This window comes from Ornithorhynchus anatinus, chromosome 13 (assembly GCF_004115215.2).
Source record: "Ornithorhynchus anatinus isolate Pmale09 chromosome 13, mOrnAna1.pri.v4, whole genome shotgun sequence".
NCBI classification, from domain to species: Eukaryota; Metazoa; Chordata; class Mammalia; order Monotremata; family Ornithorhynchidae; genus Ornithorhynchus; species Ornithorhynchus anatinus.
This window is the reverse complement of record NC_041740.1, coordinates 18064099-18089420: the sequence shown is the minus strand read 5'-3', so window position 1 is coordinate 18089420 and position 25322 is coordinate 18064099. Positions and strand designations below refer to the sequence as shown.

Below are 25322 nucleotides of genomic sequence, written 5' to 3'. Positions count from 1 at the left end.
TCTTTCCATTCCCTTTTTCTTTGCATATGATAATTACTTTGTGTCTGTTTCTCCTGTAAACTTCTTGAGGACAGGGATTGAATCTTTTAACTCTCTGTACTCTCCCAAGTGCTTAGTACAGTGCTCTGCATACAGTAAGTGATGGATTAGTACTACTGATTGATTTTGATGCTCTTGAACTTGGATTTCTACCCTTTATTCACCCCACCCTCGGCGCCACAACACTAATGTACATGTCTGTAATGTCTGACTCCCCTTCTAGACCGTAAGCTCCTGGTGGGCAGGGAATGTGACTACCGAACTCTGTTATAATGCACTCACCCGAGTACTTAGTACAGTGCTCTGCACACAGTAAGCACTCAATAAATAGGACGATTCATTGATTCACAGATTACAGCTATCAGTTTCAATTAAATCATCCCCCTTGTCCTTGGCTCTTTGGTTGTTCATGGAAGTTTATAAGCTGAGTTTGATATAACTCTCCTGGCCCCAGACTACAGTTGTTGTGGGCAGGGAATGTGTCTGTTTATTGTTATCGCGCGCTCTCCCGAGTGCTTAGTACAGTGCTCTTCGTTCAGTAGGCACTGAATAAATACAATTGACTGACTGGCCCAGCATAACTTTCTGCCCTGAGGTTCCCGTACTCTGTGTGTGAATGAATCATTTGATCTCCATCTTCTCATTGGAAAGGCATTCAGGGGCAGGAGAAGAAGCATGTTGTAGTGGATAGAGCATGGGTCTGGGAGTCAGAAAGTCACGGGTTCTAATCCTGGCTCTACCACTTGTCTGCTGTGTGACCTTGGTCAAGTCACTTCACTTCCCTAGGCCTCCATTTCCTCATTTGTAAAATGGGGATTGAGACTGTGAGTCCCACATGGGACAGGGACTGTGTCCAGCTCGATTTGTTCTGAATCCACCCCAGCGCATAGTACAGTGCTGTCACATAGTAAGCGCTTAAATGTTAGTATTGTTATCATTTTGGAGGTTGGCTAAAGCCTCGATGGGTCAGGAAAAGCTCCTAGGAAAGTCTTTGTTCTTCATTTCCTTCCTAGACTGTAAGCTCGTTGCGGTCAGGGAACATGTCCTCTAACCCTGTTATATTGCACTCTCCCAAGCCCTCAGAACGTGCACTGCACACAGTAAGCACTCAGTAAATACGATGGATCGATTCATTCGTTTCTCCCATTCAAACGTGCAGCTCACTTCTCAATTCCTGGGACTTCCCCGATTAGGTTGCTTTCGTCGCGTGTTGGGTACTCGGGCCTTCAAAGTAAACACTGTGTCCTGTTTCCTGTAAGTGCTGAGTCAGGGCTGTTGCCGATCTTCTGATTCCCGCTTCCCCAGTAGAGAGGTGTTCTTGCCATCCGAAGCCAATCTTCTGTCCCCATCTGGATCTCCGTGTCCCGGCTCTCGAGCCGCACAATCTCTTGACCGTGGACATCTAAAGGTATGATGTCCTCCTTCAGTTCTGGCAACCTTTCAATCCCCCGTGGGTTTGGCGTATTGCCTTCACTCCATGCTTTCCAAGAAATTGGCCTGTCCACCCAGGGGTCCCTCTGTCATGTGGTAGACCCTTCCCTGGCCTGCTGATCTTTTCGGTGTGCACAGCTGCCTGTGGGAACAAATCCCATATGGTTACCAATTGTCCCGTCATTTGTGGAGCTATGTGGAATTTCCTCCCTTACCCTCCCTACTCATTGCCCTAGGGTCTTTGCAGTAATGGAGCAAGCTGGACACTATGTACCTTAGGACAACCGTGTTGTGTTCTAAGAGATTGCGCTGGGGTTTGCCACACAGCCAAGCTTTTAGGACCCAGAGTGATGGAGCTTACGCTACGGTACAAATGACTCTCCTCCTGATCCTAACCACCCCCTCACCCTGGCAAACAGTCAGTAATTACCAACCCGACTGGCAAAATCTAAGGGAGATCATATATGAAAGCTCCAATACTATGTTTCGAGAAGAACGTGAACAAATACTAAACCGTCAATCAATCAATTGTATTTACTGAGAGTTTACTGTGTGCAGAGCACTGTGCTGATCACTTGGGAGAGTACAGTATAATAGAGTTGGCAGACACGTTCCCTGCCCGCCGTGAGTTTACAGTCTAAACGGGCAATGAGGAGCTACTGGGGAGAAGTAAATTGAGGAATGAAACAAGCCATGAAGACCTGAAGGAGACAGTTGAATAGGAGAATTAAACAGACTTTGAAGACTTGTAGTGGAAATTCAGACAGGATAAATGGCGTGAAGCCAATCCCTCCTTTTCCCCTCAGATGTGCTTTTGAATACACAAGCCATGGAAACCTGAAAGGAAGAATTAAATAGGTCGTGAAGACCTGCCGAGGAAATTCAAACAGGATAACATTTGACCAATATAGAGAAGCGGCTGATGTGGAAAGCAGGGGTTACGTCATGTAAGAACATTTGAATTACTCTGGACCTATAACAAAACCGAATTCATCTGTTGCCATGACTAGGGGAACAGTTCAGAGATGAAAAAAATGCCTGTATGTTTATGTAACTGTCTTTGAGCATCACTGTGAATGAGGTGATCACAAAATCTCTGAGTTTGTAGATCTGATACCAAACAGTATGGGCATCCTGCTGTTTCTACTCTTAAACTTAGAGTGAGAGATAAGAACCGATTCTTTAATCCATCTGACACTGAGTCAGTTACAAATCCTCTTGAAACTCAGCACAAAGGATTCCAGATTTTTGCCATTTGGAAAAAAAGACTGAAAAAGCAGAGGAGATGTATGTTCTCATGTCTCTCTTTTAAGTTCTGTCTTGTGATTGGAGCTGTAATGGAATTAACCAACAAAAGAAAACCAGTTGGGCCTGTTCTCCAGATACAAATCGGGGCTGTTTTAGATTAAATTCTCCATGCACAATTCTCCATGCGCTAAACCATCTGTTTTGGATTGAAAGGGAATAAACTTTTAATGCCCAAGTTTATTACAGTATATTAAAAGTCTTAAAAAAAACCCTCTGGTCTTTCCAAAAATATACCAAGAAAGATCTAAGGAGTAAAACCTTTCTATGATTCAGAACTTTATTTCAGTATTCTCAATAAGAAATACTTATTAGGAGAATTGGGTCACTCTTTTACAATAACTAGATGCCTGCATTATTTTTAGCGAGACCGCCCATTCCAAAGAGGAAAATAATTTTACCTCAGTATACCAATTCTCCTCCATTTATGCACTGATGTGGTTTTGTAATTGAAATTCAGCTTGCTTTCCCTTAACCACAGACTTTAAGTGACCTTAAGTAAGCTTCATGTATGTGGTTTTTGTTTTTTGTGTTTTTTTACCTGTGAATCATTAACTGGAGAAAGTAGGACTAGAAGGCTGTTGAAAAGTCTTCAAGAAACACCCTCATACCTTGGCAGGAATAGCCCTAAATCATTTAAATACGTTATCCGACGATGCAGAGACAAGGAGGTCGAAAGCAGAATCAAGAAGATAGGATGATTCTTGGGAAATTGCCAGTGTAGTATCCACATAGCACAACATACCAGTTAAAGTTGAAGGATGGTGCAAGGCCTGGTGGAATTTCCAGAGGGAACGTGAGAGAGAGGGCAAGTGGTGCTGGGAAAACCACTATCACTATAATCAATTCCTCCACAGAGCTCAAGTCTCAAGTCTCAAGACTGGTGCTTATCTGTCGTTCTCTGTGGGGAACTCTATCACAATCGCCATCATCATACGGCCGACACATGACATTCCTTCTGAACCACAGAAGGGACATCCAGTTTCTTAAAATAATTTCATTAGTGTCACCTACAGTTGTCACACTCAACATCAAGTGGCAGGACAAAAAGTATCAACCAGGTGTATCTGCTTTTTGGGAGCAGAGATTTTGAGGAAATAGGAAGAAAAACAGCATATTTGAACATATATATATATATATTACTAAGTATATTATTAGGTATATATATAATGTTGGTATTTGTTAAGCGATTACTATGTGCTGAGCACTGTTCTAAGCGCTGGGGTAGATACAGGGTAATCAGGTTGTTCCACGTGAGACTCACAGTTAATCCCCATTTTACAGATGAGGTAACTGAGGCACAGAGAAGTGAAGTGACTTGCCTACATTCACACAGCTGACAAGTGGCAGAGCTGGGATTCGAACTCATGACCTCTGACTCCCAAGCCCGTGCTCTTTCCACTGAGCCACGCTGCTTCTCATGCTTCTCATATATATATGAGACTATCATATATATATATACTATCCTCTGTATTCAGAGAAGATACTGCTGATGGTGAAGGTCACCTAAGAGTGGCACAACTGAAAAGGACAATATGGGGTCCACAGTTCTTGTCACATTGTGTACACATGTTCTGCCTTGTTGAGTTATGCTCCTTATGTGCAGCACCTGCATGAGTCCAGGAACTGTCTCTGGAAGCCTGGTGAACTAGTGGGCCCTCTCAGCTCTCCCATTTCAGATCATCCCCCCACACTGCCCCTCACCCCCAGTCTCCTAGTGAGACAAGAGGACCTGGCAAAGGCAGCTTAGGGTCCTGCCACATGCCATTCCAAAACTTCAGAGAAAAACCAACTGTTTAAACTGGGGTTTGGGGTGGGGGGTCAGCATCCCAAGGCTTGATTGGGCTCCTACTGTATACTGATCAGTTAGTCAATCGATCATATTTATAGCGCTTACTGTGTGCCGAGCACTCTACTAAATGTTTGGGAGAGCACAATACAACAATAAACCGACACATTCCTTGCCCACAACGAGCTTACAGTCTAGCAGGGGAGACAGACATTAATACTAGGTGCTTGAGGAACAGAGAGGAACAGTATGAGATAAGCTCCGTCCCTGCAAAGAGTTTATTGGGGAACACAAGTGAACCTAAGTTGACAAGAGTTAAAAGAGAGAATAGATAAATAATACACTCAAGTGGACACATTAATCATGAACAAATAAATACATAGATTAATGTGTAATAGTGGTGAAAATGGCTGATGCGAAGGCATGGCCGCAATTTGAGGAGGTTAAGCAGTCAACCCAAGAAAATGTCAGTAGGTTGACTCTCTTTACATTTTTCTAATTTCCTGCTCTAATATGCAACTTTAGTGGCTCACCCATCCCTAGATAAAGGTGACCTGAGAGTGAGCTTTATATGTCTGTAAAATACAAGTAAGCACACTCTCTAATAGTCGTATTACAATACAAACTATTTAATGGAAGTGATCTATCTGCACAAAACGTTAATCGAATGTCTGCAGAATGAATGTTGCAGGAAAACTCATAAACTGCCGCCCTGGGGCATTACTGCTTCCTGTCGCTTCCCAGATGAAAGTGATAACATTCATCTCTGGAAAAAAAAACCCACAAGGACCAATAACACCAAGCATCAAAAACCGAGACACTTAGGATGATAGTGTTACACAGTGAAGCTACAACTCTTAAAATTTTTGTTTCCATTATGAGTTCCAACTTTCCAAACATAAAAACTTCAGTGGCAGGCCAAAACGTAGCAATGTCTTGGTCATCTTGGGTGGGAATTTCTTAGAATAAACCTAAAATATTTGGAGAAGGGAAGGGAGGTTAAGGTCAGGATTAAGGTAACTTTTTTTCCCCCTATTTCAAGGCAAACACATTTTGTAAGGTATTTGTTAATCACTGCCTTCGTGCCAGGCACTGTGCTAAGTGTACCACATGGGGCTCACAGACCTAATCCCCATTTTATAGATGGAGTAACTAAGGCACAGAGAAGTGAAGTGACTTGCCTGAGGTCACAAAGCAGATAAGTGGTGGAGCTGGGATTAGAACCTAGGCTTTATCTTTAAGTCTTTGGTACTGATCATTTCCCATACTGTACCATTCCTTTGCAGAGAGTCTTTGAGGGAGTCAGATAAGTAGCAGTTTGAACTCTTTTGCCCCAAAATAGATTCTGATGTGTTTCCACGATAAAGCCCCAAGTTACTAGATATCAATCATGTAGGTAAACCGGTTTTCCTAACCATTTTTATGGTTCTCAGTGGCCCTCTGTCCCAGAGATTTTGGCTGTACCCACTTATTAGTTGTATCTGGTAGAAAGAAGCTTTAGACTCAAGCACTGCTGATTGCAGTAGCTGATCGACTAGGGAAAGGAAGCAGAGAACTGGCATGAAGTTTAAATTTTATAGAGATATCTATCTAAGCCTTTGCCTCCTCCCAAGTCTCCAATAAGAGAAAGAGATCTAAGAGAAGCAAATGTCCTTCATTACTACCTTGAGAAACCAAATGGACACTAAACAGAACCTAGGTGGTACATGTTTCAGCTGGCTGAAAATGTGAATATTTGCCATTCAGGCAGATTTTACTGATGTGCTGGCAAGTCAAAAAGAAGGCTTCTTCAGAGGAGTTTATGCAAGGTGGCTTGTAGTTGAAACTACATTGTAAGCAAGATGAGCCGAGTTTGGGAAGCTTAAAATGGAATGAGGTGAATCCAGTCTGTGGGACTAGGGCAGGGGTGGGAGGGATGAGGAAGATGATAAGGCAGCAGAGACAGAAGGTCAGCGAACCAGAGCTGGGCTGAATGGGGTAACTAGAAGGAAACAGAGGCCGAGAAAGGAAACGAGAGGAACAAAGAGGGGAAGAAAAAAGATGGGGGAAATCAGAAGGGAAATCCACTTGGCTGACAGGAAGGGGGCCACTGATTGTTCAGGGGGGACACCCAGAGGAGCCTTTGGGCACTGTCCTGTTGTTCTGTCCCAAGTGTTTACTACAGTGCTCTGTACACAGAAAGTGCTCAATAAGTACCATTAATTGATTGATATGGCTGGGTCTGCCTTGTCCCACGAGGGACCTCACACCAGGACTGATACTTTCACGATTTGTTTTTTTCCAAAAAGGTATCTGTTAAGGACTTACCAGGTGCTAGGTATTGTGCTAAGCAGTGGGATATGTGCAAGCTAATCAGGTTGGACACAGTCCCTTTACACACATGGGGCTCACGGTCTTAACCCCCATTTTACAGATGAGGTGATTGAGGTACAGAGGAAGTGAAGTGACTTGCCCAAGGTCTCAAAGCAGATAAATGGAGAGTGGGGATTAGAACCCAGGTCCTTGTGACTCCCAGGCACAGGAGTCTACCTGCTAGGCCATGCTGCTTCTCTACGTTTATGTAAGTACACTCATTAAACTATTTCCAAATCCCAGATTTCTATTGGTGGATCAGGAGAGAGATTTGAAATCAGATAAATGTGAGTTCTGAACTTTTGCGAAAAGATTCATGAAGAAGTGCCAAGATCCTGAGATTTCATCAAGACCTAACCCAGTGGAGACACAGGGACATTGCCTAGACCAAGCCCTCACTTGACTACACTTGTGTTGACAAAATTAAAAATGATGTGCTTTTTTCTAAGCAAATGCCATGAAGTGCCTTGAAATTTGAGAAAATACCAGCCACTCAAGGACAGAGAAGACAGGCTGTGAAGAAACCCACTGTTTCATCTGTATAGCATATCTTACTAGGCTGTTAGCAGTTCAGTCTAAACAGAGCACATTTCTAAGAGACTGCTATTGCCCCAGTGACTACATGCTCAGTTATTCTTTGCTTAAAAATATACCCAGATCTGAAGGATGTTATTTCAACGTCAGTTTTGTATAATTCCTTGGGGTTCAAATGAATGGGGATTTCGTGTATTCCCTGGGCCCCACACAGAGTCTGCTGTGCTATATGTGTTTGTCTTCAAACTGCTTGAGGGAGGAGGGGGTCAAGGGTTATGTGTGTGTGTGTTCATGTGTGAATGTAGCCGTCAAACAGAAAGGACAGAAATTATATGAAAGTATAGGGACCAATCAGTTAACTTGCTGGGAAAAGAAGAAAAGCCAGTAATCTGTTGATATTGTCACTGTAAAGGCACAGTTCTGTAGAGAATGGAGAAATTTGGCTGCAAACACTTAATGGGGGGACCGAAGGGAAACAGATGCTTTTGGAGGTCACATCTGGAAGAGGTCTTGGCCAAAAAAAAAAAAAATGGAAGAAGTTTGGAAACGTCTGCCTACATGACTTATAGTTTAATCAAATTCTTTCCCTTTCTCACCCAGAATTTTACACGGGGTTTATCCAGGTAAGAAGGACGTGAAAATCAGTTAACACTCAGTGAAATCACAGCTGCCTAGAGAGATTAGGGGCTTGGGGAAATTCTCCAATCAGGTTGTGAAAACAAAAATGAAGAAACAGAAGACTGTGATTACCTCATCACTACCGGTCTGACCATGAACAGCATTGACCGAGCTGTGTCATGCAGCGACTGCCCTAGGTACTTGAGAAATATATTGAAAAACCCGTCAGTAAGTCAATCAAGAATCAGTGTGACTTAGTGGATAGAGCACCGGCCTGGGAACCAGAAGGACCTGGGTTCTAATCCCAGATCCACCACTTTTCTGCTGTGTGACCTTGGGAAAGTCACCTCACTTTTCCATGCCTCAGTTACCTCATCTGAAAAATGGGGATTAAGACTGTGAGCCCCATATGGGACACAGACTGTGTCCAACTTTGTTTCTACCCAGCACTTAGCACAGGGCCTCACACATAGCAAGTGCTTAACAAATACCGTAAAAAAAATCAGTGGTGTTCATTGAGCACTTACTGCGGCTCTCCACAGTACTATGTCGTGTACTAAGCTGTTGAGGCAGTACAATACAGACCCTACCTTCAAGGAATTTACAGGCTAGAGAAAGAGAAAAGAGAAAGAGAAGAGAAAAAGATGCTTAGAATTTAATCAGCAGCTGCTTAACCAACAACTCTCAGATTCTGGCACAGGGATTGGAAAAGACAATAAAAGGTACAAACAATTTCCCAAAATAAAAAATTACTGAAAGCTTTAAGCCAAGACTGTTTAGCCCAGCCCAATACCTTGATTACCAACAGCAGAATCCCTTGCAAGCAAATATGACTGGGCAAAGCACACATGCAAATGAATGAATAATGCAACCCAACCAGAGAAGCTAAGTTGAATTATAAATGTAAGTCTGAAACTTTTGCCTGTGTAGGATTCCAAATGAGGCTTATAGTAATAAAGAGGACCCCAAGTGGGGAAAGACCTGATGCAGATTCTGGGGGATGATGTCAGGATTTAAAATACCCAGGTCTTTGTTGGTGAAGTTGAGGTGTAAGGACCTGAAAGCCTTGAATCCAGATGGTGAAGCAGTGTCACAGACAGCTGGGAAAGAACAGCAATGCAATTGAATCCACAGGCCTTTTGGAAAGAAGAGGAGGAAAGAAGGGCTGAGAGAAATAGTGGGAAGAAAATCCACAGGAGAAAGAGGTGGAAAATTAATCATGTAAATCCCAGCTCACACCAATAACAATGGAAGCAACTCTTAAGCTTCTCAGAGAGTTAGTGAAAGAGGGAAAAAAAGGACAGAAGAATTGGGAAAGAGACTCAAAGGAGAAAAGTTGGAATTGGCAGGAATTAAGTCCTCAGTTCAGGCCAGCTGAAGCACGGAATAGCCCTAAATGTCATCCAGACAGCCTCAACTCCTAGCAAAGTTGGTAATCAGGAGCCATTGTAAATCAAATTACATATTAAAAAACTAAAATAATGCCTAGTTCTGCCACTGACAGACTGAGGAAATTGAATTAACTGCTGCAATTATCATATCAGTCTGAAGGAACTGCCAAGACCTGGTCAGAAACCTACAGGATGCCCATGCTCCTAAATGAATGAATTTATTCATTCATTCATTTATTGAGCACTTACTGTGTGCAGAGCACTGTAGTAAGCACTTGGGAGAGTACAATATAACAAACAGTCACATTCCCTGCCTACAACAAGCTTACAGTCTAGAGGATGTTTTAAGTACAGATAAATGGCATCTATAGCATTCCTAAATTCTTGTTTCCAAATTGGTTCTGACTTCACAGCAGCCTTTTTGACACTAGATTTGGGGATGCAGGTGGTAATGGGGAAACAATTTTAAAAGCTGTGACTGGGGAGAGGGCAAGTTAGTGAAGGGGGAAGAGGTTGGGGGTCAGGAAGGCAGAGGTTTCCAAATTGCCAGGTGTAATCACCAAGGGGCTTTTATTCCTCCATTTTAATTCCTCTGAAGTAAAAGTCAACTGCCCTATCCTAGAACTGCTCTGATTGACCTAAATACTTGAATGAAGCTATATTATTCAACTATAATTGATTGAGTGCACCATTCTGGGTAACTTGATAAAGATAGGGTATTGTTCAGGTACCAATCCTTCAGTGATAATATTGTTCACATGCGAAAAGTTGTTTCTGATTTAAAACGTTTTGACTTAAAGCCCAGTTTTCAGAGACCCGTTGGGTTGGAAGACCGAGGACTTTCTACGGCAAATTTGATTGTCCCTACTGTGCCAATGGAAAGAAATCACGTAGAATCCAAAATGAATCTGAACATAGAGAGGATGATCTTGTTGTCTGCCCTGCGTGTTGACTGGTTAGCCCCTTATTCCACTTGATGAAATTAACAGAGTGGCTGACCCAGCTGCCTTAAGTTTTCGCTTGAAATATAGTTGTCCGTATTGGAAGAAGACGCCACTGAAGGGGAAATTAACATGGAGTGTGTGTCTCAAAAGGACAACATGGGACACATGGGACACAGTGTCCTGGCCACACTGTGCACATAAAAAGGCCATCCCTTGTGTCGTTTTGTTGGATGGCTGCAGCTCCTGGTGCCGTTTTCCCTTTGGCTTCCTTGTGTGTCATTCCTGTGAAAACTTCTGCTCAAAAAGCCCCACTGCTTCCTTGATTGCAGTAGCCATGCTGATCTGTCTGTGGCAGTTGGCGCCCAGTTTTCAGCTGGGACCCGGCATCATCTGAGGATTTGTTTTACTGTGTCCTTAAAGGTTCCCGCTGCTCTACTGCTTTCGGTTTCCCACCTGGCAGAGCCGTTTCAACCGCGATCACAGCTTCGCTGTTGGGAGACGGTGTTCCAAAACATAATTGTCTTTGATTTTGTCTTGCCATTGGATAATGAGTATGGTTTGAACTGACACTGATAGAAATGCTCAAGGAGCCAGATGTGATATGGGGGAGAGGACCAGGGCTTACAGCTGTAGAGGAGGTTAGGAAGGTCTGTAGCCCCTTAGTTTGGTCAGGAGCCTGAAATCGGGCTGCTGCTATCTTTTTTGACAGTCTCCCCAGCCCAGCAGAAAGTTGGCCTGGGGGGTCACCAGGGTCCCTGAGAATCGATTGATTGACTGACTGACGTGGTGTCAAAGTAAGAGGTGTGCCTTAAGAGGTCATTCATTCATATTTATTGAGCACTTACTGTACGCAGAGCCCTGTACTAAGCACTTGGGAGAGTACAATATAACAATAAATAGGCACATCCCCTTCCCACGATGAGCTGACAGTCTGGAGCACTGGAAGGAACCAGGAACATCAGCGGACTTGCCTCATTCTCCTCCGTCAGCTGATTTTCAACTCTTCTTGAGGATTTTTCCTAACCGCAGATGTAAACTAGGCTTACTAGGTTTAAATGGATCGAAGGATAAACAAGCTTTTGCCTACTCTTTTTTCACGGGCCCTCAGTAAAAACAGTGAAGCGCTAGTGTGCAAACTTTTTCATTTTAAACCGATGGTGAAACAGCCCCTTCAGCACAGTAAAAAAAAAAAAAATAGGGAGAAATGATTAAAAAGAGTATGCTTACTCTCCCAAACCCCCAGTGACTGCTATAGCACCACTGACCCACATTAAAAAGGGAATTGAAACTGGAGACACTGAATTACAGAACTTGAAGCCGGAGCAGGGTGGTTGAAAATCTTTTTTAAAACTCCGAGAAGCTCCTATGTATTTTTGTGAAAGTTTCAAAGTTAGAAATCCAAGGAAAACCCATTCAGGAATCCCCGATTGCCAGTTGACGGGACTTAGGTTCAACCTGCTGGGGAAATCAGGAAGTACTCTGACTTTTCTGCCATTTAAGTTAACAAACTGACCCAGTTTGGAAGAAACTGAAGAAACTCCAGGAGGAAATGAGTGAGGAGACCCCACGTGTGAAGAGAAACTGTGATGACTTGGCAGTGAGGCTTATTATAACAAACAGCTTAACAGGCTTGCAGTCCATAATTGAAACAGCAGCCTGGTGGAAAGAGCACAGTCCTGGGAGTCAGATGACCTGGGTTCTAATCCTGGCTCCGTCGCTTGCCTGCTGTGTAATCTTGGACAAGTTACTTAATTTTTCTGCACCTCAGTTCCCTCACCTGCAGAAATGGGGATTCACTTTAGACTGTAAGTTTGTTGTGTGCAGGAAAGGTGTCTGTTTATTGTTATATCCTACTCTGCCAAGCCCTTAATACAGTGCTCTGGACACAGTAAGTGCTCAATAAATATGATTGAATGAATGAATGAATGAATACGTATTCTCCCTCTTAGTTAGACTATGGGCCCCTTGTGGGACCTGAATTATCTTGGGAAGCAGCGTGGCTTAGTGGAAAGAACATGGGCTTGGGAGTCAGAGGACACGGGTTCTAATCCCGACTCTGCCACTTGTCTGCTGTGTGACCTTGGGCAAGTTGTTTAACTTCTCTGTGCTTCAGTTACCTCATCTTTAAAATGGGGATTAAAACTTTGAACCCCACGTAGGACAACCTGATTACCTTGTATCCACCCCAGCGCTTAGAACAGTGCTCGGTACATCGCGCATAATAAATAACATAATTATTATTATTATTATTATTACTGTATTCACTTTGCACTTAGTATGGTGCTTGATGCACAGTATCACATGGTATATCACAGTATCACATAGGACACATAGTAAGCATGTAACAGATACCACAATAATTGTTGTTATTATTATTACCTCCTCATTAGTCACATCCTCAACGGTCCAAGTTTTTTACAAGACTGGGAGAATGTGAGAAAGTGTTGGGGCAGTGGGAAAAGAGTGATGAAGGCCTGATTTGAAATTTCTAAAACACTAGTGTCTGTTACAATTGCTCTTTGTTTTTGTAAATATTTCGGCTGACATGACAGACTTGTGTTTGGTGGGTCACGTTTGGCAATGATGAAAGAGTGCGCAAATATCCAGGAATTGAGTCTACCCTGACTAAATTGATCAGCCTACCTCACCCTGACTCACACTTAAATTCACTTTAAATTCACGTCCTGCCTGGAGCATGGTACTTATTGAGCGCTTACTATGTGCAGAGTACCATACAACAGAGTTGGCAGACATGTTCCCTGTCCACAACAAGCTCCCAAGCAAGAAGGAGGAGATGGCCGTTAATAGAAATAAATAGCATGTTCAGTTTGGAGTCCACAGCATTCCAGAACTTGTGATACAGATGTACTAGAATTCTGGAGGACTTAGCGCACTGCTCTCTTCTTATCCTCCCTTCCCAATTTTCACTCTTGTGGTCATCAAAGGGGAAAAGGAGATCCAGAGATTGTATGCAGACGTCCCAGATCTCAACAAAAGTATTATGGTCAGTGCTCTGCACACAGTAAGCGCTCAGTAAATACGACTGAATGAATGGTCAGCTTAGTTATATTTCACATGTGAACTGGCAACAGAATAACTCAGAAGTATTTTGATAAAATCAACAATGAAAAAACTGTTAGGATTCAGGCACTTCCTGGTCAGATTCTGATTCAACTTCAGGGCTCTGGGAGCTCAAGGACACGGATTGCACTTTATTGTATTTTTTATATTCTCTTTCGTCTATTATTTCTGCCCTCTGTCGGTTCCAGTCTCTCAACTGGCATTCAAGCTGTGAAAGACTTGCACAATAAGGCACAACAGAAAGCTCCTCAGACAGAAAGGTTGGCATTTTTCACTTACCCTGAATTTGTTAAGTGGTTCGCAGCTGAGAAGCTGGATAAAAATCCCTTTCCATATGCAATCTGAGTTTGAAAACACCAAGAACCCAGTTTCTCCTCAGCAGCTGTTTCACTCCATCCTACTGGGTAAATACATGCATATTAGTGTATTGACAAAGGGTGTGGATATTACCGAAAATTGAATTAGAATAATTTCCCTGGAAGACTATAATACCTCTCTGATATCTACAGTCAGTTTTAAAGCACACAAATACTGTCTGACTATGATATGCATAAGACTTCCTTCAAAATAATGGATACTTTATGCCTTTCCCAGTTCAGAACCATGAGGATTAACTGTAGCATGTATATCTACTGCTGCATCAGAAATGGCTTCAGGAATAATTAGGCAGCCATCAATGTTTACTGATGTTTGTGCCCTCAAGAAATTTCTCTCCCTCCTTCTATGTGAAACAGAATTGCGGTTGGCTGGGCATGTTTGTTAAAGCTATTACTCCTAGAGGAGCCAGGCTTCCATCAGCGTGGCCTAGTGGGTAGAGCTTGGGCCCGGGATTCAGAAGTACCTGGGTTCTAATCCCGTTTCTGCCATTTGACCGCTGTGACCTTGGGCAAGTCTCTTCATTTCTATGTGCCTCAATTGCCTCTTCTGTAAAATGGGGATTAAAACTGTGAGGCCCATGTGGGACAGGGACTGTGTCCAACCAGATTTGCTTGTATTCACCCCAGTGCTTAGTACAGTGTGTGTTACATAGTAAGCACTTAACAAATACCCCAATTATTGTTATGATGATGATGATGATGATGAAAATGTGATCCTCTCTCACCCTTGTTCTTTCTATCATGGGGGTCAAACCCTTGCAGCAGTTAAGTCCTCCTTCTCTAGACTGTAAATTCATTGTAGGCAGGGAATATGTCCACCAACTCTATTGCGTTATACTCTTTCAAGTGCTTGGGAGGGCTCAATAAATACCATTTTTTTATGATATTTATTAAGTGCTTACTATGTGCCAGGCACTGTACTAAGCACCAGACTAGATACAAGCTAGGTTGGACACAGTCCATGTCCCATGTAGGGCTCAGAGTCTTAATCCCCATTTTACAGATGAGGGAACTGAGGCCCAGAGAAGGGAAGTGACTTTCCCAAGATCACAGAGAAGACATGTAGTGGAGCCAGGATTAGAAACCAGTTTCTTCTGACTCCCAGGCCTATCCTCTTTCCATTAAGCCACACTGCTTCTTTCTTAAGTACTCCCCCTTATCCCCTGGCTACCATGGAAACCAAGTTCCCATGGCAGGGAAGACCTCCTTCCCTTTCTTTCCTGCTCCTCCCCACACATCCTCGCAAAGGTTCCTAAACTCTTGAGGAAATGATGGCCCTTCCTTTTTCCCTTCCATTATTGCCCTGAGGGCACAGCATCTAAGACCTTCCCTTCTCTTCCCTCTTTACCCCACTATTTCTGTTCTCCCTTTTATGAGAATTGCTCTGGGTTTGAGTGTAATGGGACTGCTGTAGGTTTCTGCACATCTGAGTCTGGGTGCTGATGTGTGTCTCTCACACCTGCAGGAAGCAGGAACTCAGGTAGTCTAGCTAGGAGGCAGGCCCTCCCTTGTCCTTGGGGCATACATATGGCCATGTCCTGGAGACAAGAAGAAATGCAAGTATACAGAGGTGACTGGTTGGGACTAGTGAGATAGATTTGGGAGTCATCTATAAAGAGGTGAGAGCTAAAGCTATAGGAGCAGGTGAGTGCCCTAAGGGAAAGCAAGAAGAATAGAGAATCTAGAAAAAGTCTTGAGGGGCACATACTGTGGTTAGGGGGTGAGGTTTGCAATCTCAAAATTGAGATGCAGCAGTGGCCTAGTGGATAGAGTATTAGTGGAAATAGTACAAGCCTGGGAGTCAGAAGGATCTGGGTCCAGTCCAGGCTCCGCCACATGTCTACTGTGTGGCCTTGGGCAAATCACTTCACTTCTCTGGGCTTCAGTTATCTCATCCGTACAACAGGGATTAAGACTGTGAGGCCCAACTGAGACATGAACTGTGTCCAATCTGATCAGCTTCTCTCTACCCCAGCACTTAGTTCAGTGCCCGGCACAGAGAAAGCGATTAACAAATACCATGCAGAGAGAAGAGGTATTGAAGCATCCTTTTTCTGGCCCTGAATTTCTCTAGCAAGAATTCCCACTGAAGTCATGGAAGCTCTTGGCATCCAGCCCGAGGGGTAAAGGAGAAGGGGTTGCACCATCTATGTCTTGGCATCGCTAACCTAGGCCCTCGGAAACAGTTACTACACTTTAGATTCAAAGGCTGAGAAAATTAAATGGAAGGACTAAAACGGGAACAGAATATTTTAATTTTCTAGGGACAATGAAACAGCAACATAGGAAAGGGGAAATGACAACTGAATAACAGCAAATATCTGTAATTAATGGTAACCAAGTTCTCGCTAGAAGATTCGTGCTGAGCTGATAATTTGAAAGAAAATGCTATCGAATTATCAAAAGGAATTTTATAAATGCTATTAAAAAGAATAAAAGGTAGAGATATAGAAAATGAAGGACAAATTACTATAAAATTAATCATATACTTTGATTAGAGGCAACTTTCTACTAGCTCTGTAATTGAGGGAGGAAAAAAAAAGATGAGATAAGAGAAATAAAAGTAAGGATGAATTAACTCCCAAATCTCATTTTATGTTTTGATCCAACCTTCTCCTCCACCATATTTTTTTTATAAGAGGTAAGAGGAAGAATTGAATTGAAGAATGTGACCCCTGCAGAGGTGAATCAACCCGGGCCTCCCTCACCTAGTATAGCACAGGCTGATTTTATTTTCTTTATGATGTGCAGGGTCTTAAGGGAACCCTGAATCTCTGTTCTGATCGCACGTGGTCCACAGAAATATACAGTGTAACCATCAGGCTGAGTTCTATCTGAAGGCAAGGAGATAGGTTAGATCACAGACTCCTAGTCCTAGTAACCAGTCCTAGCCACTCAATCAATCCATCATATTTATTGAGCGCTTACTGGGTGCAGAATACTGTACTAACTGCTTGAGAGAGATTAACACTTAATATTAATATTGTAATGTAACAGAGTTGGGAGACATGTGCCCTGCCCACAAGGAGCTTGCAAATTACAGTGAGAGACAGACATTAAAATAAATTACAAATATATAGATAAGTCCTGTGGAGTGAATATAGGGATTCAAATCCAAGTACCCTTTGCTCTCCGTTGCTGGCAAGATAATAGCAGAGTACTCGTGGATCAGCTTCTAAAGAATACAGTCAGTTGAATGCTCCTGAAAGCACAGAGTGTCTTCAGATCACAGTGCAGCAGAGCAGATGTGATTTTCCAGCATGTTAAGTAGAATAAAAGTATAGGGAGAAGCACCTAGACCTCTAGCCAGTTTTCAGAGACCTTAACAAAGAATTTGATATCATCCAGTATCTCTACACTCTGGAAATTCCTTAGCAAATTTGCCTGCCCAGAAAAATTAATTAAGATTCTGAGATTTCTTCCTGATGGCATGTTGCGGGGCTGAATCAGATCCAGGGTTGCCTTGTTCAAGACATTCAATCAATCAGTGGTATTTATTCAGCACTTACTGTATGCAGAGCACTGTACTAAGAGCTTGGCTGAGCACAGCTAACAGAGTGGGTAGGTATGTTCCCTGCCCACAATGAGCTTACAGTCTAGTGCACGTCTTCCAACTCTGTTATATTGCAATATTAATATTGTGTTAATCTCTCTCAATCTCCTCTACAGTATAGAGCATGGAAGATGTAATGAGAGCTCTGGATGTAGGTGGTAGAATAAGTCTCTGATCCTCTGGGAAATTATTTCAACTGGCAAGTTTTTGAGCACTATCCAAAGTCCTAGAGACAGTCATTTAAGAATTGCTTTTCTTAGATGACTGCACCCTAGAGACACACATCCAAGAAGGTATGCAAATGACTGTAAACCTCTCTGTCGAATTAGCCAGGCTTCAAGGGATGAGGGTAGATAAATGTAAAGAAAACTAAGGTTACGTTATCTGCCTAACAAAGCCATAGGTGCAAAAAGATGTATTGGCAACATAGAGCTAAAACCAGTCATGGAATTATGTTACACAATAACCAACAATAAATAAATAAATAGATAAAAGATAGATATATTTGTATATGTTATATTCTGGGCACTGAGCCAGTTCTACCTTTGGGTTTGGATCAGAACCAGACTGACTCAGAGTTTGGGATTTGAAGAGCCCCAAAGTAACACCACTTATAGAGTTTTTAAGAGAAGCAAAATATTGCCCATCCTGGAAATCATATGCTTCACCAACAATACTTTATGTATGGAATCAAATTTCAGTGTGGATCAATCAATTCAAAAGTGCTAAAGTTAGTTACAAAATTTAGAGAAACCTATTATAGTTCAACAAGAACTGACTAATCGATGCACCCTGTCCAACGTCTCAGAAGATGTTAGAGAAAGTCTTTTTTTGCTTGGCATGTGAGAATGGTAATGGCAGAAGTTGAATGAAGAACAAGTTAATTGTCCGTGAAATGTGGATATGGAACTAGAATTTATCGGTTGTGTGTTACTGTACAAAAGAGGCCCACATACCTCTCCAAGAAAAGATCCAGTTTGACTAGAAGCCGAGGAAATCTCTGCTTATTTCCTTATTTGCACATTCTGCATAAAATATATAGTAAGCAACAGCTGTGACAAGTGTCACTCAAAGATCTTGCAGCCACAGTTTGTTTTCCAAGGATGCATCAGACTGATATTATTCCTGAAATTGTTGTCAAATGCATTTTTTATTCCAATTATTTTAAATTTACATCATATTAACCATTTTCAAATTTAAATTAATTTAAATTAATTCACTTAAATTTTCTTTACAAAACTTGCGTTACTGCCTGGCCAAGCAAATGCAAACATTCCCACTGGGGAAAAACATGAGCCATCATCTCTATTTTGTGGACACAGTAGGTGAGACCAAAGTTTCAGTCGTATTTACTGAGCTCTAACTGTGTGCAGAGCACTGTACTGTTTGGGAGACTACAACATCACGGAGTTGATTGACACATTCCCTGCCCTCAAGGAGCGTACAGCCTAAGGTCGCATGCTAAACTTTGGGGTAAAATGGGGACTCACCACGGTAGAGTGATTCCTTTACTGGACCACTGAGGCTTATGCCTTTCCTGTTCCTTAAGTGAGTGTCTAGTTGATTTCAATTTATTTTTTAACCTGTCCCCACAGTGCTATAGACCTGCTTAGTATATATGAGACTCTAAGGAGAGAGGCACACATCCTACACTTTGGGTTTTTCTCAGTAAGCTTGTCCTCTCCATAGTAAACAGAGCTCCCCACTATCCGATGATCCTTTCCCTCCAAGGCAGTGCCTCAAATACATGGAAATCATATTATTTCTCCCCATGGCACAAAAAGACAAATGTTCTGAAACGGTGCCAAGGTTCTGCTTCAGATCTGGCACACGAAACAGAGGATTTACAGAGAGAGAAATCCCTTGAACAACAGCCAAAAAGCAGCTCAGATAACTTTGATATCTGTGCAGTGGAAGAAAGTGTCTTGTGGCAAACTCAATGTTTGAAAATAGCGATGCCATAGAATATATAGGAACAAACATCGTATTGCTACAACTCTATGGGAAAAGGCTGCCTTGCGGTCGACCAGATCGATTACGCGGTAAACGGTAAATGAAGTGTAAAAATGGAAATTCAATTTCATATTTTTTATGATTTTTCAGGAGGCTCTTTCAATTGAATTTCCACCCTCAACTGTATTGGATAATCCAGTTTGAAATACATGGGGAAAAAGAAACCCTCTAAACCCCCCCACTTCCTGATATTTAGAATTTAATTGGATGGTCAACACTGATACTGACAGCTAATACCGCTACCAGCAGAAATGTACCTTTTTCCAACATGAGATGGAGAACCCCTCTGAGTTGGGTAAAAAACCACCGTGACCTGCCCAAAGGCCAGTGGCGGAACTGGGACTTGAATCTAAACCTCCCGACTCCCAGTCCTGAGAACTGGTTGTGGGCAGGGAATGTGTCTGTTTACCGTTACAGTGTACCCTCCCAAGCACTTAGTACAGTGCTTTGCATACAGTAAGCGCTCAGTAAATATGATTGAATGAATGAGTGAATAGGCTGTTTCCACTAAGCACGAGGGAAGCGGGACTGTAAGCTCGTCGTGGGCAGGGAATGTGTCTATCTATTGTACTCTTCCAAGCACTTAGTACAGTACTGTGCACACAAAAGTGCTCAATAAATACCATTGATTTAAATTGATTGGGAGCAAAGTTGCTCCCTGGAAATACTATGGTGTGCATATCCCACCTGCATCATTTTAACCAGTTTGTTGGGAGTGCACTAAGAGCACCTCTTGGGACACACCCATGAAGCTAGCTGGGGACTTTGGGGGCTAAAAAGAGACACCCCATTTTGCAGCAGAGGTCCCCTTAAAAAGTGTAAGTCATAGTGTAAGTGGCCCAGATGAGAGAACGTAGAACCTCTCTGGTATGCCCTACCGGCCGTATCACTTTCCTGAAGGAAGAACAGCATCAAAGAAATTCATTCTTTTCACATTTTCAGGGTACTGTCATAAGTGATTGTTTGAAACTTCATATTTTTGATTTTTAATAGGAGCATCTTTCTCCAAATACATCCTCAAGAATGTTATCTTTATTGACGTTCGGTCTGCCCAGTGAAGTTTTGCTGCCCTAAGCACTGCCTCGATGCTGCCAAAGTGACTGTAATCCAGGTACTCGGTGGTGATCCAGTACCTTCAATAGTAAATCCCAGCTCTCAAAGCCAAAGAGAAGATTGGACCCCAGTTCAACTCTCTAGACCTGCAGTCAGGTCTGAAGTTGATTGATCATGGGATCACCCCATTCTGTCTGGAACTCTCCCAAGAGTCCTGCTGGTCTTCTTGATTTCCTGTCATCTACCTGCAAATCATTTTGGCAGGCAGAATATCAGAAAGAGGAAATCTTTTCCTTGAGCAGAGGCATTGGGAAGATTTGGGAAGATTTTACAGATGAGGTAACTGAGGCAGAGAGAAGTCAAGCGACTTGCTTCAGGTCTCACAGAAGGTCACATAAGTGGCAGAGCCGGGATTAGAAGCTAGGTCCTTCAGACTCCCAGAGTCTGAAGAGTCCAAGAGTCCTGCTGGTCTTCTTGATTTCCTGCTTTTCATCTACCTGCAAATAATAATAATGTTGGTATTTGTTAAGCGCTTACTATGTGCAGAGCACTGTTCTAAGCGCTAGGGTAGATACAGGGTCATCAGGTTGTCCCACGTGAGGCTCACAGTCTTAATCCCCATTTTACAGATGAGGTAACTGAGGCACAGAGAGGGTAAGTGGCTTGCCCTCAGTCACACAGCTGACAAGTGGCAGGCAGAATATCAGAAAGAGGAGATCTTTTCCTTGAGCAGAGGCATTGGGAAGATTTGGGACACCCAAGAAGCAGGTGAGAAAATAACAGCAGGTGGTGGTGCCATACGTCACTAGACAATATCCACGTGCCCATGGGATCGAGTGGAGTGATAGTCACCCATCAGTCTTTTCAGCCATACACGCAGACACCGATAAGATTTCCTGTCAGAAGTGCTGTCCTTGACTATGAAGGACACATATTTGTATATAGAGGGATTCCCTGTTATCGCACTCTTCCTTTAGCACTCTTTCACAATTGCCGTCTTAAATTTCAATGCCAGGATCTGCAACAACCCTTTGTGATTGCATTTTGGGTCCCTTTCCTATTGTGCTTAATGGAGCAGATGACAGCAGCATTCCCAGTGGCAGCTGTGGAGGGAAGCCAGAAGCAGCATGGCCTCCAGGTAGTAATAATGGTATCTTTTGATGTTTGCGGAGCCCCGTGCTGACTGCTGGGAAAGAGTGTACGGGGGGAATTAGACATGGACCCTGACCCTCAAGATGCTCACACTCTAGAAGAGAAAAAATGTGACCTAATGGATAGAGCACAGGCCTGAGAGTCTGGAGGACCTGGGTTCTAATCCCGGCCCTGCCACTTACGTGACCTTCTGTGCGACCTGAGGCAAGTCGCTTGACTTCTCTCCGCCTCAGTTACCTCATCTGTAAAATGAGGATTCACTAATTAGTTAATTATGGTATTTGCTAAATGCTTACTATGTGCCAGGCACTGAACTTAGCTCTGGGGTAGGTACAAGTTTTGTCAGGTTGGGCAAAGTGAGCCCCATGTGGGACAGGGACTGTGTCCAATCTGGTTTGCTCGTATCCACCCCAGCGTTTACTGAGCAGTGAGCACTTAACAAATACAACTCTTATGGTCATTATTCTTCTTCTTATTATTATTGAAAGGGCACAGGCCTGAGTGTCAGAAGACTTGGATTCTAATCCTGGCTACACCCCTCGCCTGTTGGGTGACCTTAGGCAAGTCACTTAATTGCTCTGAGCCTTAGTTTCATCCTCTGTACAGTGGGGATTAAGTACCTGCTCTTGCTTCCCCTTAGACTGTGAGCCTCTTGTGGGACAGGGACCTCATCTTGTGCTTAGTAGATTTTTGGCACATAGTAGCGCTTAACAAATCTTACAGTTATTAATAAGTGATGGAGGAGATAAACAGGGGTTTAGGTGCAGCAGCAGTAGCAGGAGATGGTGACTCCGGTCCAGGAAGCCACCGTTGGCAGAGTGGAGCCAGTGTCCCCAAGGGGCACAATCAGGTAGACGGCAACTACTCCGGAGTCAACTTGGCATAGGCATACAGAGTGTTTTGCCCAGATTGGATAGAAGAAGCCTCTCTAGTTTCATGGAACCGATTCAGAGCACTAAGCCAGGAGTCCTAATTAGCAGTTTCCTCTCCCCACCACCCTCAGTCACATACTTGCACCCTGAAAAAACGTTCTCTTCCCACATAGACACCACCAATATCTGGACCCTCGGCTTATCCCAAACCGTGCTCCTCCTGAACTGTCGGGTAATCCTCCTCTCCCTCGATGCGTAAATCCATACTCTCTCCCAAAAACCCAACTCCATCATTCTCCTGTCACTTCATGTCAGTGCTGTGAGAGCTGTTGGCAAAAATGTAGCTACCAGGCTGACTTCTGTTCCTTCAGATTCATCCTTATTTACTGCAGCCCGGCTCTTTCATTCTCCTTGGCACAGTTCTCTGTCTCCCTCATCCACTCCCACATCCACTGTCCCTGCTAATTATTCCAGATCTCTATTCCTTTCTGAAATCCCCAGGGCCTCCACCTCCTCCCTCTCTTGACCTTAATGACCTCCCCAACTATTTGGCTGATTGTTGAAACCATCAGATGTGAGCTCCCCAAAGTCCCCCCTCACTCCTCCTCCTTCCTCCTTCTAAATCAACTCTCATCCTTCCCAGCCCCCCTTCCAGGAGTCACCTGTCTGCTAACCTTATGCCACTTACCTTATTCCTTCTCACCTTCTGAAAACACTCCCTCCCAACCCACTTCTCTCCCTAAACATCATCTAGTAACTGCTCAGTCTATTAACGCTCACTTTCCAATGACTCTTTCCCCTCTGCCTTCCAAAATGCTCAATTTTCCCCTATAATAAAAAAGCTTTCTCCAGAACCCACGTCATCTGCCAGCTATCACCCCATCTTCCTTCCCCCATTCCTGTCCAACCATCTGCCCCACCCCCCCGTGGGTTGTGGCCTTAAGTTTTCCTCCTTCAGTCCCTTCTTGGCTCATTACATTCTGGTTTCCACCCACTTCATTCCACGAAGACCTTCTCTTTGCCACATGTTATGGACCCTTCCGCACACGTGACCTTTTAGTTATCCTCTAGACTGTAAGCTCTTGTGCGCAGGGAACATGTCTACCAACTCTGTTATATTGTACTCTCCCAAGTGCTTAATACAGTGTTCTGCACACAGTAAGCATTCAATAAATATGATGTATTGATTGATTGATCTTTGGCACCGTTAATTACTCCCTTCTCCCAGAAGGGCTATCCAGCCTTCATTACGGACACCGTTCTCTCCTGGTTCTCTTCTTTCCTCCTTGGCCAGTTCTTCTCAGTGCTTTTCATTCACTCTTTTTTGGTGCCTCACCCTCTGTGGGAGTCTCTCACAGTGTTGTTCTAGGTGCCCTTCTCTTCTCAAGTGCTCACAGTGTTGTTACACTTAGGAGGTGTTCAATAAATATCAATACTCCTCCCACTTCTAAAGACCCACTTTCTCCAAAAGGCATTCAGCAAATCATCTCCACCTTCCCAGATAATGTCCATCCAACAGCTATCCTTAGCCTTTATATCCTTATATTTATACACCTTAGCATGCATGCAGATGATTGACATATCAATTTATGCTTATTTATTTTTATCCTTCCTCACTTTTGCTCTCATCCACTGTAGTATTATGTGACTGTCCTGAATCTCTGTCTCCCCCTGAATCGCTCTCTCCTCCTAGAGAGCAGAGGCTGTGTCACTTTCTCCATTTTACTCTTCCTAGTGCTTAGTACAGTGCTCTGCACAGATTGTGTGCTCACTAAATGCTAGTGAATGGTTGATCGATTCCCTAGATATCTCTTATGGATATGCGTACTTCAGCATAAGCAGCATATAGTTGGAAGAGAAATGAGATGTAAAATCCAGTCCCCGTGTCTCATTAAAAATTGCTGGATTTTTTTTTCCTCCAAGACTGAGGAAATGAGACGTCCAGATGAGACCTCTGTGCTTGGGCCAAATTCTAATTGCAAAATTAAATTCCACCTTCTTGAGCTACTCATTTGTGGTTTCCCCATCCTTGCCCAGTGATGTTTCTCTGTGGACCAGGTGTTGTTTAAATAGTTGCTGTGTTCTACCCAGGACAATAAGTTGTATTGACATAGCACTTTTATGTTTTCAAAGAGCTCTGTAGTCATCAGCTAATCCTCACAACTCCCTTGTGAGAGAGTTAACGTTATCCCCACTTCACAGGGGAAGAAATTTAGACACTGATCCAAGATCACAAAGATATTTATGGACAGAGCTGAGCAGTGATTGAGTTGGAGGGAATAAGGGGGAGGGGGCAGAGAAAAGCGTCTGGAGGGGCCTGTTGGCTGCCCTGCCTCTGGATAAGAGGAAGACCCCCGTCCCCTGCTCCAAGCACTCCCTGGGTGGCTGATGTGAGATAGATGAGATCGGGGCACAGTGAGCAAGCCGGCGCTAGAGGAGCGGACTGTGCGGGCTGGGCTGGCCGCTGGTCAGCTGTGTGACCTCGGGCAAGTCATCTCACTTCTCTGTGCCTCAGTTACCTCCCTTGTAAAATGGGGATTAAGACTAGGAGCCCCATGGGGGCCAGGGACTGTGCCAGCTCACTGTGGGCAGGGAATTTGTTCATCGTCCAATCGTACTCTCCCAAGCGGTCAGTACAGTGCTCTGAACACAGCGAGCGCTCAGTAAATACGGTTGACTGACAACCTGATTGCGTGGCTCCTTGGAAAGAGCCCGGGCTTGGGAGTCAGAGATAGTGGGTTCGAATCCCGACTCTGCCACTTGTCAGCTGTGTGACCGTGGGCAAGTCACTTCACTTCTCTGGGCCTCAGTGACCTCA

The 25322-nt window shown here is 43.5% G+C and overlaps 1 protein-coding gene across 2 annotated transcripts in view; it reads left to right on the top strand.

Annotated features, from left to right (window-relative positions):
- ARMC3 (armadillo repeat containing 3) overlaps window positions 1-25322 on the top strand; it is a 153005-nt gene that overhangs the window by 50456 nt on the left and 77227 nt on the right. The window lies entirely within an intron of this gene.